Raw genomic sequence first — 13,907 nt, forward strand, 5'->3', positions numbered from 1 at the left:
CACACTTTTGAATCTCAATTGTGCAGGACTGCTCAAAGCATCTATAACGTAGCTCAAAATCACAGCACTTAAAGTGTAAAACTTCAAGGACGATAGCCATGACAAAGGCTGTTGAGTTGATGGAATTAAGAGAGAAATTCCCAAAGATTATGTCCCACATGCGTGTATGCATTTTGCCCAGCAAGCTCAACCATTTGCACCCACGCCTGCCTTGGCATTTCCAATATTGTCCATTTCGTCTCTGCTTGCGTGACTAAGTCCCTAGATTCAAAGTCCCAAGATAAAGTGGTGCTGCCTATTGTTTTGCTCCAGATCTCTCGTTAATTTGAGGATGTCTATAGTACTATGCATCATGCGTGCATATGGTTCCAAATGACACGCTTGGAATAAAGAAAGATAAAGCTGTGAAGCCCACGATGCTGCGTGCAATGTATTAAAAATACATGCGAAGCACAGTACTGAAATTGCCCATGATGCATCGTGCATTGTAATAAACTGCAGGCGTGCGTTGTAATCCCCATGCTCATGCCTTCTTGCTTCCTTCAAAAGTCACGCTCACCCCATGCGAATGCCATGCGTGCCCCTCCAGACATGTGAGTAGTCTTGTTTGACCAAAATAGTATATTCCAATTCATTGTCCAGCATGCATTACATTGCTAGCGTGCAATTCCATGCGAAAACACGCGTGAATCCCAGTTGGAATTTAAAATGTCCTCCCAACTCTTGAAGATCCTCGGCCCAGTACTCCCCAGTACCCAAACAATTCGAAGCTTGCTTTCATTAAAAAAAATGCTAGAAGCATGCGTGCATTCCATGACTTTGATGAAGCATGCGTGCATTTAAAAATCAAAAGAACAACACTGGTTTTCGTGTCCATCTCTTATCGAAATCTGGCGTTCTCCACATGCTTAAAGCTGCGATTACTTTTGTTTAATGGTAAGATTCTCCTTAAAATCATGATATCTTTTCACAACTTGTGCATTAGACTCGACTTCACTGCCCCATGCAAACGAGATGGGCATTCTGTTCCTTTGTTCCCTGCTTGTGCATATCATGATATCTCTTTCAAGGGATTGAGTACCATGTACTAATACCACCCTTTGAAATTGACAATCATGATAAGTCATCTCCACATTACCATTCCCTACACAGAAACACCAAATGTTAGTATAACAGAAGATCATCAAGATCTCTTCCCATAGGATTCGACTCTGCTGATCAGTTATGTCCATTTCGTTTCTCCTCCTCATTTTGCCTTTGTTCCACTCCACATTTATCTCCTTTTTGGTTTTGTTTCTTCCCCTTGTCCTCCTAATTCCTTGCAACCTTTACTCTTATGTAAGGACATTGCATCTTATCTTCGTTAATGATCCTCCTTCCTTTTGAGTCCAGATCCCAGAAACCATGGCACTCAGTATTTCCTTCATCTAGAGCATAATTGGCAAGGTGGTCTGCTAATGTATTCCCTTCTCTGAATATATGAGTGACCTTGATGATACTTTGTTCCTTCAGTATTAAAATCTCCTCTACATGTACAGTAATATACCAAGGAGGCTTCCATGATTCCTCTATAATGTTCTTTAAAAGCATAGAATCTGTCTGCAGCCATATCTGGAAATAATTAAGACTTTTGCACATCTTCAATGCCTCCGTAATAGCTACTGCTTCTAATACATTGTTGGTTCCTTCAGAAATCTCCCTTCCTTCTGCATATATCAAATCACCTACCTCATCCCTTATGCAGAAACCAATCGAACTCCTCCCTGGGTTCCCTCTACATGCTCCATCCGTATTCACTTTGATCCACCCTCTTGAAAGGAAATTCCCATAACACTTTATCATATTTCAGTCGAGGTGTGTACTGTTCCATCATTGTCAGTAAGTCCATCCACTTGTGAGGCACGTGTAGTCCTGGATTTTTCAGTTGGACCAGAGCTTGCAAAGTAAATGACACCTGGTAAATAACTCTGCTAACTGACACTACTTCTCCATATTTCAAACTGTTTCTTCTCTTCCACAGTTCCCATACAATGCATGCAGGTAAAGCTTGTAATACTGGCTTCAATCTAGGTACAACTGGTGTTGTCCAACACTTTGTAATTGATTGATGTAATGACAACCCATCTAATGAAATTCCTGCTCTCCTCAGGAAGTAACTCCAAACACTTCTGGCTGCGTTGGATGTGAAGAACAGATGTAGTAATGACTCCTCCTTAGGATCAGCACAGCACCAACATTTAGATGGCATGGAGTATCCTAGTTTATGCAAGAAATCATCAAGTGGCAGTTTGGCTTTCCACACCTTCCACAGGAAGAAGGATATCTTGAAAGGTAAACCTTTTACCCATATCATCTTGTAAGCTAATCTTGGGTTGGCTCTTCTTCGCAGGTAATCCCATGCAGATTTTACTGTAAAATGTCCCCTTGTTTCAAGCATCCAGAAGGAAGTATCTAACTGTGAACTTTCAGTTGGTGGTCTAATATTCTACACAATATGGTGTGCCAAATCTTCAGGTAGGCTCTCAAACATTTTATCCACATTCCACATACCATTTTCAACCAGATCATTTACATTATGAATATCGTCATCGATACCAAACTCTGCAGGTACTTGACAATATAAGGCTCCCAACTCAGTCCAATTGTCGAACCAGAATTGAGTCGATCCCATTCTCAGTTTCCAGTAGATTTGATGCTCAATCAAGTCCCTACATTCTAGCATTTTTCTCCACACGTGGGATCCACGCTTCCAAGGTACAATTACTGCATTTATGATAGTTTAATTCAGTAATCAGTCATTTTTATATTTTAAATATTAGTTAATTACCTTAATTTCACCTATTTAGCTTTAACTTCATTTGTATCTAATTATTAGATATTTTTATTAATTATTTAACTAATTTTAATTGGGTATTTAACAAATAGCCAATTCCATTTTCAATTCTAGCCTAATTGAATTAAAACCCCAGCCTAATTAAAACTCCAGCCCAATTTCCTATCTAACCCGCCCTGATCCAGAACCTCTTCTAATCGTGGTCGTTGATCTCTGATATCAACGGTCCACATTATCCCTTTCCTTTTTTAATCAAATGACCCCCCCACCCCAAACCCTACCCCATTCTCTCATTTACACCGCCTCTGAATCCTCTCCTCCTCTCTTCTCTCTCAGACACCCTCAAACCCTAGAGCGCCGTCACTCAAAAATTCCCCCAAACCCCTTCGACCCTTAACCAGATATGGGGTCATCTGGTGATTTATGGCCTTATCTGGCCTCATACCTCTATTGGTTGTTCGATTTTGCTGTTATTTGAAGAAACCTCGAGGAGATTCAACCTAGAGTCGATCTTGACTCTTCATTTTCATGAATCTGCTTCGTGTTCATCTCTATGGTTGTTATTAGTGTTATCTTTGTGCTTATGGTTCGAAACTCCGATTCTGGACTAGATTTTCATCACCTCGTTTCATTTTTTGAGAACCCTAATCTCCTTCTACTTGAATCTGTTCAGATCTACATACTTTGAATTTATCTGGTAGTTTTCTTTAAAAATCTTCTGTTTTCCTTACTATTAATCGATTTCAATATTTTCTAAAACTAGGGTTTCACTTCCTTTTTGTTTCTGCAAAACTTTTCTAAAGTTTCATGTGCTTGAATCCGGTTATCTTTACTAGTCCTATTGATTCTTTCATGCCTATGTTCTAGTCCTTTGTTTGTTTAATTGTTCGCTTCAATATTTGCCTGTTACTCTTTGTTCTCCAATTAGTAGAGATTAATTGATGATTATTTGACTATTTAGGGTTCGAAATTATAGTGATTTGCTGTGATGGATACTCCTTGTAATTTTTACCTACTTTCCTTATTTGTGATTCCTAATTGATATTACTAGCTTTAGTTAGTCTATTTTCCTGATTTCTAGGTGTTGATTTACTCTAATTGACTTATAAAAGGGCCTATGATTTGTTTCTTACCTTATTTAGACCCTAATTTGGCTGATAATTGATTTCTCCCTATTTGAAGGGTCTCTCGCAGAATCCTGCCTATTAATTGATCTTGTTAACCCCTAATTGATTGATTGATTGGTCTCTTTGCTTTATTTGTGAACTCTTGATTTCCTTTACCTTATATGATTTACTATACTCGATGATATATAAACCCCATTCTGATTCTCTTTTAAGACACGAACAATTAGTTCAAAAAACAAAAAAAAAATTCCCTCTTCTCTCTCTCCTACTTGTGCTAACTGCTTGTCTAGCCGACTGAAAGCCAAGGCTAGACTGTAGAACTCTACTTGCTTTACTTTTTGCATTTTGCTTCCTTAACTGGTATGTTCCTAGTTCAATTCTGAAACTCAACTCTATGTGTTCCATGTCTGTTAATCCATGTCTCCTTCTGCACTAATTTAATGGCTTATATATTTAATTGATCTTCTTGTTTACTGCTTTATTCAGCATGCTTAGGTTTTTCCCTCTCTTGTTCAAGTGTGTAATCAGCATGTCGGGGTATCACTTGTCTTGTTTGATACTCGGCCAGGATGTCTACTTGAGTTCTTGTTTATTTCCCTCAACTAGTATGCCATGTTAGTATCATAGACTCCTAATGTACCTGATTAACACTAAGCGGCATGACTAATTATGTGTAATAGACCCTTGTCCTCAGCATGGCTACTCTCATACCCTGTCTCTATGTCTTATTACTATTCTAGTTTCGAGCATGATTCCCTTGGTAATACTTTGAAGTAGTAGTTTTGTGTTCTGGAGGTCAATCTGTTGCTACTTGTTCTTTGTACTTACTAGTCTATATGCTTCTCTTCTCATCCGTGTTTACATGTTTCTAATTTGTGCTATCTATGTCCCAAACCCCCCTAATCCTTGTCTGTAAAGCTGTTTGTCTTCACTTAGAATCAAGTAATAAATGGCTCTGAATCTGAGCACTCTAAGTTGTCTTTTTTGTGATTGTGTGTTTCTTATAATTGCTTCCAAAACTGCTTTCACTCTTAGCATTTTTTTAAAAAACTGTGTCTATTCCTGAAAACCTTTTTCACTCCTGAAAGGTCTACTTCAACATTGTTTTACTAAGTTCTTTTCAACACTATGACAAGCACTCTCACTCTACTCTTAGACCACTATGTTCTTCCCCTTTTGTGTGAGCCTTGCCTTGGGACCCTTGAGCTCCCTCTGAACTTGGACACATGAAAGCTAACCTTTCAACACTGCACTTACTCTGTCTTGGCTATGAAATCTGAGTGTGAGCACTGTTCGGATTCCCTTGAGGTCCTTAGGGAACTCTGACACACCCAGATATGAGAAAAAGCTATGAAACAATCTTGGCACTTGAGGTGATTTATTACATAACTCAGAGAGGAAGTCCTAATCAGGTGTTGAAAATCTGGGCCTGTTTTCAGACTCTCTGTAGCGTAACTTTTATATTTCTTATGTAATTCATTTCAGTATTGGTCTGTAATAATTTGTTGTAAACAAGTATTGGGGCTGGATAGTGAAAAGGGGAGGGAAGTTATATGCTATCAACATCAATGGGTAGAAACCATGTCTTAGGTTTACATTTCATATATGTGCATTAGAATCCATGCGTAAGATCAACTCATTCAAAGCATATCATGCATTAGACACCATGTTCTTAGGTTTACTGTTTCAGTATCTCATTTGACATTATTTTACCATTTAGAAATCCTGCTTTAGGCTAAATAACTACATCAACATGAAATTGTTGCTCCTGCACACCTTGAAATCATGTTGTAACTCTTTGAGCATTTAGAAACCATGCTCTAGGAATTCTGCATATTCTGCAATCATTCTGCATTTTCCATATGTGCACGTTAGCTACCCTATTTTAGGATCTCGCTCAGTTAAACCTAGTTAAACTACTGATGCATGAAAAAGGACATAAAACAGTCTCATGTTTGATTATCATGTTTAAGTGAAACTGGTCACAATCCCTGCGTGTCTTTGCAACATTTAGAACAACATGCTTTAGGTAAAATAACTTTTTAACTGTTTCAATAATTCTGGTAATTGCTGCATATTATTTTACGCCCAGGCAAGCCTTAGGTATAGCTTAAATAAAATCAAAACCGTCTTTGTGATTAATGTTTAACTGTCAGCATGTTAAAATTAGTAGGCAAGCTTGATTAGGACTTCTTCGCTGAGTCATATAATAAATTTGACTCTGCTGTTATCATTTAGATACCGTGTTTAGGATCTGAATTTAGACCTTAATTGTGTATGAGTCATGATGTTTATATGTACTGTGTGGATGTATATCTAAGACATTCGTTTGTCTTCCATGCTCCCCTTAATTGAAGTCCTACTTGTTTATTATATGTCGCTTTAGTATTTTACCTTTAAACTTGAGGGTCTGCCTAGAACCCCCTTTTATAGGATAGGAGTCCTAAATTCCTCCGGGATTGATAGGAATGGACGGGTAACATCATGCAATAGGAGTCGAGACCAACCCACGCTTTAATTACCTTCACGGGGCAGGAAAGGGAAGATATGGATATGATGACCGATGCGTTAATATCACGTGTATCCCCTCTTTGAGGAGTGTCATACCGGGTATTGCATTGATGTGATCCTTTTTGTAAACAAACCTAGGACACCCCCTTTTACGTTCCCAAATATGCTTAGATTGTAATTCTTTTCAAAATCTTGCTTTTCATTATCTGTTTTCCAAACATCTGTGTACCTAAACTTAAATCCCCTACTATTTGAGTCATACTTGTTTATTTGCTAATTGTACAAATTCACAAACACGGTTTGGCTGGGAACCACACTAGTGGATCCTGAGGGCTGCCTAACACCTTCCCCTTAGGATAATTTCAAGCCCTTACCCTATCTCTGATTACCAAACGTAGTTATAAATGAATCCTATAGGTGCCCTAACGCACCTTAAATCGTTAGGTGGCGACTCTTCAAAAATGCAAACCCCCTTTCCCATAAGGAAAGAGTTGTCCCAACCAAAATGTCATAAACCCGACTTCCGAGAGGAAAAGAGGGGCGCGACGGTCCTCAGGGAAAAGGTGCAACACGATAATGCCAAGGATGTGACTATTGGTGATGATGGGGTATTGAGGATGTAGGGTTGGATATGTGTACCCAATGTAGATGACTTTGGGAGTTGATTCTTGAGAAGGCCCACAGCTCGCGGTATTCCATCCATCTGAGTGCCGCAAAGATGTATCAGGATTTGAGATAGCAATACTGGTAGAGGAGAATGAAGAAAGACATAGTTGGGTTTGTAACTCGGTGTCTTAACTGTCAGCAGGTGAAATATGAGCATCAGAGACCGAGCGGTTTTCTTCAGAGGATAGAGATTCCGGAGTGGAAGTGGAAATGGATCACCATGGATTTAGTAGTTGGGCACCCACGGACTTTGAGAAAGTTTGATGCTATTTGGGTGATTATGGATCGGCATACCAAGTCCATGCACTTCATTCATGTATGTACTACCTATTCTTCAGACCGGTTGAGGAATCAGAGAGATTATTCGCCTTCATGGGGTGCCAGTTTCCATCATTTCAGATAGAGGCACGTAGTTTACATCGCAGTTTTGGAGGGCCGTGCAGTGAGAGTTGGGCACTCAGGTTGAGTTGAGCACAAAATTTCATCCTCAGACGGACGGCAATCCAAGAGCACTATTCAGATATTGGAGGACATGTTACGTGCTTCTGTCATTGATTTTGGTGGTTCATGGGACCAATTTCTGCCACTCGCAAAGTTTGCTTACAACAACAGTTTTCAGTCGAGTATTCAGATGGCTCCATATGAAGCTTTATATGGGAGGCGGTATAGATCTCCGGTGGGTTGGTTTGAGCCGGGCAAGGCTAGACTATTGGGTCCTAACTTAGTACATAATGTTTTGGACAAGGTAAAAGTGATTCAAAAGCGGTTTCGTACAGCGCAGCCAAGGCAAAAGAGTTATGCTTACAGGAAGGTCCGTGATATGTCTTATATGATTGGGGAGAAGGTTCTACTGAAGGTTTCACCCATGAAAGGTGTTATGAGATTCGGGAAGAAGGGCAAGCTGAGCCCTGGGTTCATTGGGCCTTTTGAGGTACTTCGGAGGATTGGGGAAGTGGCATACGAGCTTGTTTTGCAACCAAGCTTGTCGAACGTGCATCCAGTATTTCATGTTTCTATGCTCCGGAAGTATATCGGTGATTCGTCTCATGTTTTGGATTTTAGCACGGTTCAGCTGGATGGTGATTTAACTCATGATGTAGAGTCAGTGGCTATTTTGAAGCGGCAGGTCTGAAAGTTGACGTCAAAGGATATAGCTTCAGTGAAAGTGCAGCTAAGAGGTTAGCCCATGGAGGAGGCTACTTGGGAGACCGAGCAAGAGATGTGGAGCAGATATACACACCTATTCATGGCTCCAGGTATATTTCTAGACCCGTTTGAGGACAAACGTTTGTTTAAGAGGGGAGGATGTAACGACCCGACCGGTCGTTTCAAGAGTTGTAGCGTTGTTCCCCCATTTCTGCTTCATTTGTGTTTTACAGTTGTATTGTGACTTACCGAGTTAGTTGGTTTGGGTTCGAAGTGATTTTTGAGTGAATTGAGATACTTAGTCTCTTATGTGGAAGCTTAAGTTAGAAAAGTTGACCGGATGTTGACTTATGTGTAAACGACCTCAGATTTGTATTTTGATGGTTCCGTTAGCTCCGTTAGGTGATTTTGGACTTAGAAACACGCCCGAAATGTGATTTGGAGGTCCGTAGTATGTTTAGGCTTGAATTGGCGAAACTTGAAATTTTGACGATTTTGGTCGGCAGTGGAAATTTTGATACCGGGGTCAGATTGGATTTTCGGAAGTTGGAGTAGGTTCGTGGTGCCATTTATCACTTGTGTGAAAAATTTGAAGTCAATCGGACATGATTTGATAAGGTTCGGCACTCTAATTTGATCGGATGCTTTTGGAAGTGCGGACCGCACCAGAATTGTGCGGACTGCAAAGGAGAATTGCAGCTACACCCGGATTGTACGGACCACAGTAGAAGAGTACGGCCACGACAGATTTATGCAGACCGCAGTTGAGGAGGACTAAGAAGTCGGCCGCACGATTTTGGTACAACCGCAGAGATTGGCAGAGTGCGACCGCAGCAAAATTATGCAGACCGCACGATAGAGATTCAGAGAGTGTACTATATAAGCGAGGCTTAAAGTTTTATTTCACATTTTGGACTTTGGGAGCTCGGTTTGTGACGACTTCTCTTGGGTTTTTCAAGAAATTCATCAGAGTAAGTGATTCTGACTCCGGTTTGGCTAATATACATGAATATATCATTGATTTCATCATCCAATTAGTGCTTTGAGATGGAAATTTGGGGAAAATTGTAGAGATTTCATAAAATGAATTTTTGGGATTTGAATGACGATTCAAAGTCGGATTTAAGTGAAACTAGTATGGTTGGTGTAGCAATCGAATGGGTTATTGGATTTTATGACTTTTATCGAATTTCGAGACGTGGGCCCGGTGGCCGGGCTTGAGCCGATTTTGGGATTTTGGCTAAATTTGGTATTTTTCTTGAGAAATTGATTCCTTTAGCCTATATTGATCATATTGTATTGCTTGTGGCTATATTCGGGACGTTTGGAGGCTGATTTGAGAGGCAAAGGCATTGCAGAGTAGGATTTTGCTTGGTTTGAGGTAAGTAACGCTTTCAAACTTTGATCTGAGGGTTCGAAACCCCGAACTACATGTTATGTGTTTAATATTGAAGTGATGCACATGCCAAGTGATGGGCATGCGGGCATGCACCGTCTAGGTGATTCCATGGCACCGATTAGTGACTCTATCCTGTTGATATCCATGTTTTAATCATGTGATAAAGTAATTTAACTGTAAATCATGCTAGATATCATGTTTAGGCTTCATGCCGGTATCTTTGGGACCCTTAGTGGTCGTTTCTTGCTGTCATCTCATTATATTTATTAATATTCTGTACTTAGTCATGTTCATGTATGTTTATATCATATCCCAGTCTCAGTTATTTATCGATGCATCATACCATTGGTCCGGGTTTGTTTTATGACATTGTGAGCCCGTGGGTGAGACTAGAGAGATTGATGACTGAGTGAAGTCGAGAGCCTAGTTATGAGTGATAGTTATGGGATCGGACTGCACACCGCAGTGGTTATATTGATTGTGCTAGCGCTTAGACTGAAGGAGCCCCTCCGGAGCCTGTAACACACCTCTAATAAGCGCGGATGATATTATTGAGGGATGGATTTCCCTGGACATGAATTTTTCGGAAGTATTGATATTTGGAGATGGATTTCTCCACAGGGTTGGATTGCCCTTTTCCTCGGTACCGAGTGACTTATAGTCAGTGTTGAGTATGTTCCGGGATGGATTTCCCTAGGTCGGATGGCCATATACGGTACTAAGTAGTTGAGCATTTATATGTACCTGGAGATGGATTTCTCCACAAGGTTGGATTGCCCTTTTTCCTCGGTATTCGGTGACTTACAGTCAGTGTTGTATATCTTCCAGAATGGATTTCCCTGGGCCGGATGGTCATATTTAGTACCGAGTGGTTGAGAACTTGAGAATGGGAGCACATTATGTATTTCATACAGTCTGTGCATTGGCATGTAGAGATAGTTGAGTTATATACCTTAAAATGTTCTGATTTGTATTTACCTTATTGCTTTGAGCTGTCTATTTAACTGAAAGCATGCCTATGTTTCTGTACGTTATTTCTATTATATCTGTTGTGGTTGGGTTCGTCACTACCTTTCAGTCTACAGTTTGGACTCGTTACTTACTGAGTTGGTATACTCATGTTACCCTCTACACCTTGTGTGCAGATTCGGGCACTTTTGGTCCTAGTGGTAGTTGCTAGTCGAGGCTTCAGGCTTTAGGAGATTATCAAGGTATCTGCACGGTGTTCGCGGGCCTTGACTCTCCTTCTTTATCTCCAGATATATTTCAGTTTGTTCCTTTAGATATTATAATAGACTATGTTCTACTCTAGACGCTCATGCACTCAGTGACACCTCGGTTTTTGGGCAGTTGTATCGTATTTTGGAATTTCTTATGTTTCAAATAGTTTTCTTTAAATGTTAAAAGCTTCCATTAATGTTTTCAAACTTATTGTTGTTGTGTTGGCTTTTTTGAGTTGAGGCTGGCCTAGTTCCACAATAGACACCATCACGACAGTCGAGTTTGGGTCGTGACAGAATCCATTCTTAACAAGTTAGGAAGTAGAAACTAAATTCTTCCTAATAGTAGGAACATGAAGAACGTTGTTGAGCGTTAACACCTTGCCGAAAGTCATCTTTAGGAATTTCTTCCCATAACCTTCAATCTTGGTTGTTGCAGCATTTTCCATGGAAAGATCTTCTTCGAGACCAACAGTAGAGTAAGTCGCAAAGGCTTCTTTGACAACACAAAAATGTCTAGTGGCTCCAGAGTCAATCCACCACTCCTTTAGATTTCTAACTAGGTTGCATTCCAAAAGCATTGCACATAGATTATCAATGTCATCATTCTTCTCCACTATGTTGGTATGTCCCTTCTTCTTATCCTTTTTCTAGAGACGACAATCAGGGGCTTTGTGACCAGTTTTTCCATAATTGTAGCAGGTGCCTTTGAATTTCTTTTTGTCCTGCTCCTTAGTTTGTCCAGAAGACCTATTCCTCTTCTTACTTTTTGGAGCAGTATCCTCAACGATATTAGCTCCCATAATAGAATGTTTTATCTCACCGGAGTGTTGGTACCAAAAACGCCGATGAATAGCGAATCACTCGAATGCTGTAAAACACACTGAAAAATTTATGCAGAAGAAGAATATCAGAAAATTTCGAAAGGAAAGATTCTGGGATTCAAAGCATATTTATAGACTTCCAGTAACTGTTCCTGAAAAGGTTTGCAACCTTTCAGAAAGAGCCATATGGCTGTTGGGAATATTTCTGTTTGAAATATTACAGGAAATTTAAAACAATTTGGGAAAAAGGCGAAGCCGTTTGCAACCTTTCAGAAAGAGCCATATGGCTGTTGGGAATATTTCTGTTTGAAATATTGCAGGAAATTTAAAACACTCTGGGAAAAAGGCGAAGCCGAGCCGAGCGACGATAGCGAGGCTTGCCTTCTTCTTAAATCTTTACAAGCTAGAAGAAGAGCAATTGTATATAAACCCAGCAAAAGTCTTTTCTTCCTCTAATATGGGATAATATCCCTTTGCCAAGGAGGAAAACTCAAATTTTTCATTTTCCTTCCATTTCTCATTCACCCTCTTTAAGCTAACTTAAGCTTAAAAAGCCCAACAGTTAAGAGTAGCTAGATTTTCTATTAAAGAAAAAAAAAATAGAATAGCGTTATGTATGAATGCTATAGATTATTGTTTCAGTTTGCAGGAATAAGCATTGTACCACCTCCCAAGATAAGGAGATTTTTAGGTGCCTCGGCTACCATAAGTTTGTATAATCCACAAGTAAATGGACCAGGTAAATACAGTGTTGCAACTATATATCTTGAAAGAGGAGGAGTCGAGAGGATACAAGCCGGGTGGATTGTAAGTTTGTAGCATTATTTTCCCTTTCTCATAGAAATGAATATCGTAGTGTTGATTTTTTATCATATGAAATGAATCATATCAGTGATCAATATCACCCAGAAAGCAACAAAATCTTTAAAAGTTCTCCAAATATTAACGTGTTTATATATTGGCTGGTTATTTTTAATTCTTTATTACTTTTGTAGGTTCATCCAAAACTACATACGGGGATGCGCGGACTCAGTTATATACCCACTGGACAGTAAGTATTTTAGGTTTTGGTATTTTTCTATTCGAATACATAAATTAACTACAATGTTCTTTATTTGAAAAAAAAATAGTAATAAATTTCGAATTAGGCAGATAACAACCAGAAAACAGGATGTTACAACAGTAATTATCCAGGATATGTTCATAACTTTTTTGGGGCGACAAAAATCATTATTTCATTTTATGGTGTTTGGTTACCAAATATAATATTTCAACGACAACATTTGAGAATCCCAAAGTATGCTTAGTTTCAACTACTGGAGCATTTTGTCAATTATTAAACCGTTTGGATAGTTGTTTTCCTTACAAATGGCTTAGCTCTTAATTTTGTACTTGCTTGCTCCAAGTAAGTCCATAAATTAATATTCATCACTAGTACTCAAAATATTCATTAAAATACTCTAATTTGCAGCTATTGTTGTTTTTGTTGTTGTTGTTGTTGATCCTTATTATACATTTTCTTTTTCGAAAAAATATTTTTTTCTTCTATATAACGATTACTCTATACTGTAGACTTTATCATGTTCTTTATTTAATTTATATGTATATACAGATTTTTGGCTTCAACTGTGGTTTGAAGCGGATGTTGTATTTTGGCCATTCGACAGTCTCAAGGAATTGAGAAATGGTGCGGATGGTGAGCCCTCAAATGGGAAATGACCAATTTTGGGATGGCTATAAACGTCTTACTTGTCACATGCGCCATGTTGTGTATGAAGGAGATGTTCAAAAATTTTCACCTGATACTTCTATTGTCACAACTCATCATGATAGGTGTTACTCTGAAGGAAATGAGAATAATGCCTTAGATGGCTAGTGGGATTATAATTTTTTATTTGGATGGCTAGTGGGATTATAATTTTTTATTTGGAGATGCTGGTAATTGTTAGGTGTTTGTCCAGATTTTCTTACCATAATTGGTTTTCCTATTTCATGAAAGAAAGGACAACATATTTACCATAATTCGGTTTTTCTTTTCCTACAAGAAAAATATAATTCTTCCATATTTGGCTAGTTCCTTTTCTTGTAGGAAAAGGTTTGGACTTCTATAAATTGAGGATCCTTCCTTCTCATTCAGTAACATCCACAATGTAGCCATATGAGGTTTGAGAGTCGTGTTTA

The sequence above is a fragment of the Nicotiana sylvestris genome, chromosome 4 (genome assembly GCF_000393655.2).
Source record: "Nicotiana sylvestris chromosome 4, ASM39365v2, whole genome shotgun sequence".
Classification (NCBI taxonomy): Eukaryota; Viridiplantae; Streptophyta; class Magnoliopsida; order Solanales; family Solanaceae; genus Nicotiana; species Nicotiana sylvestris.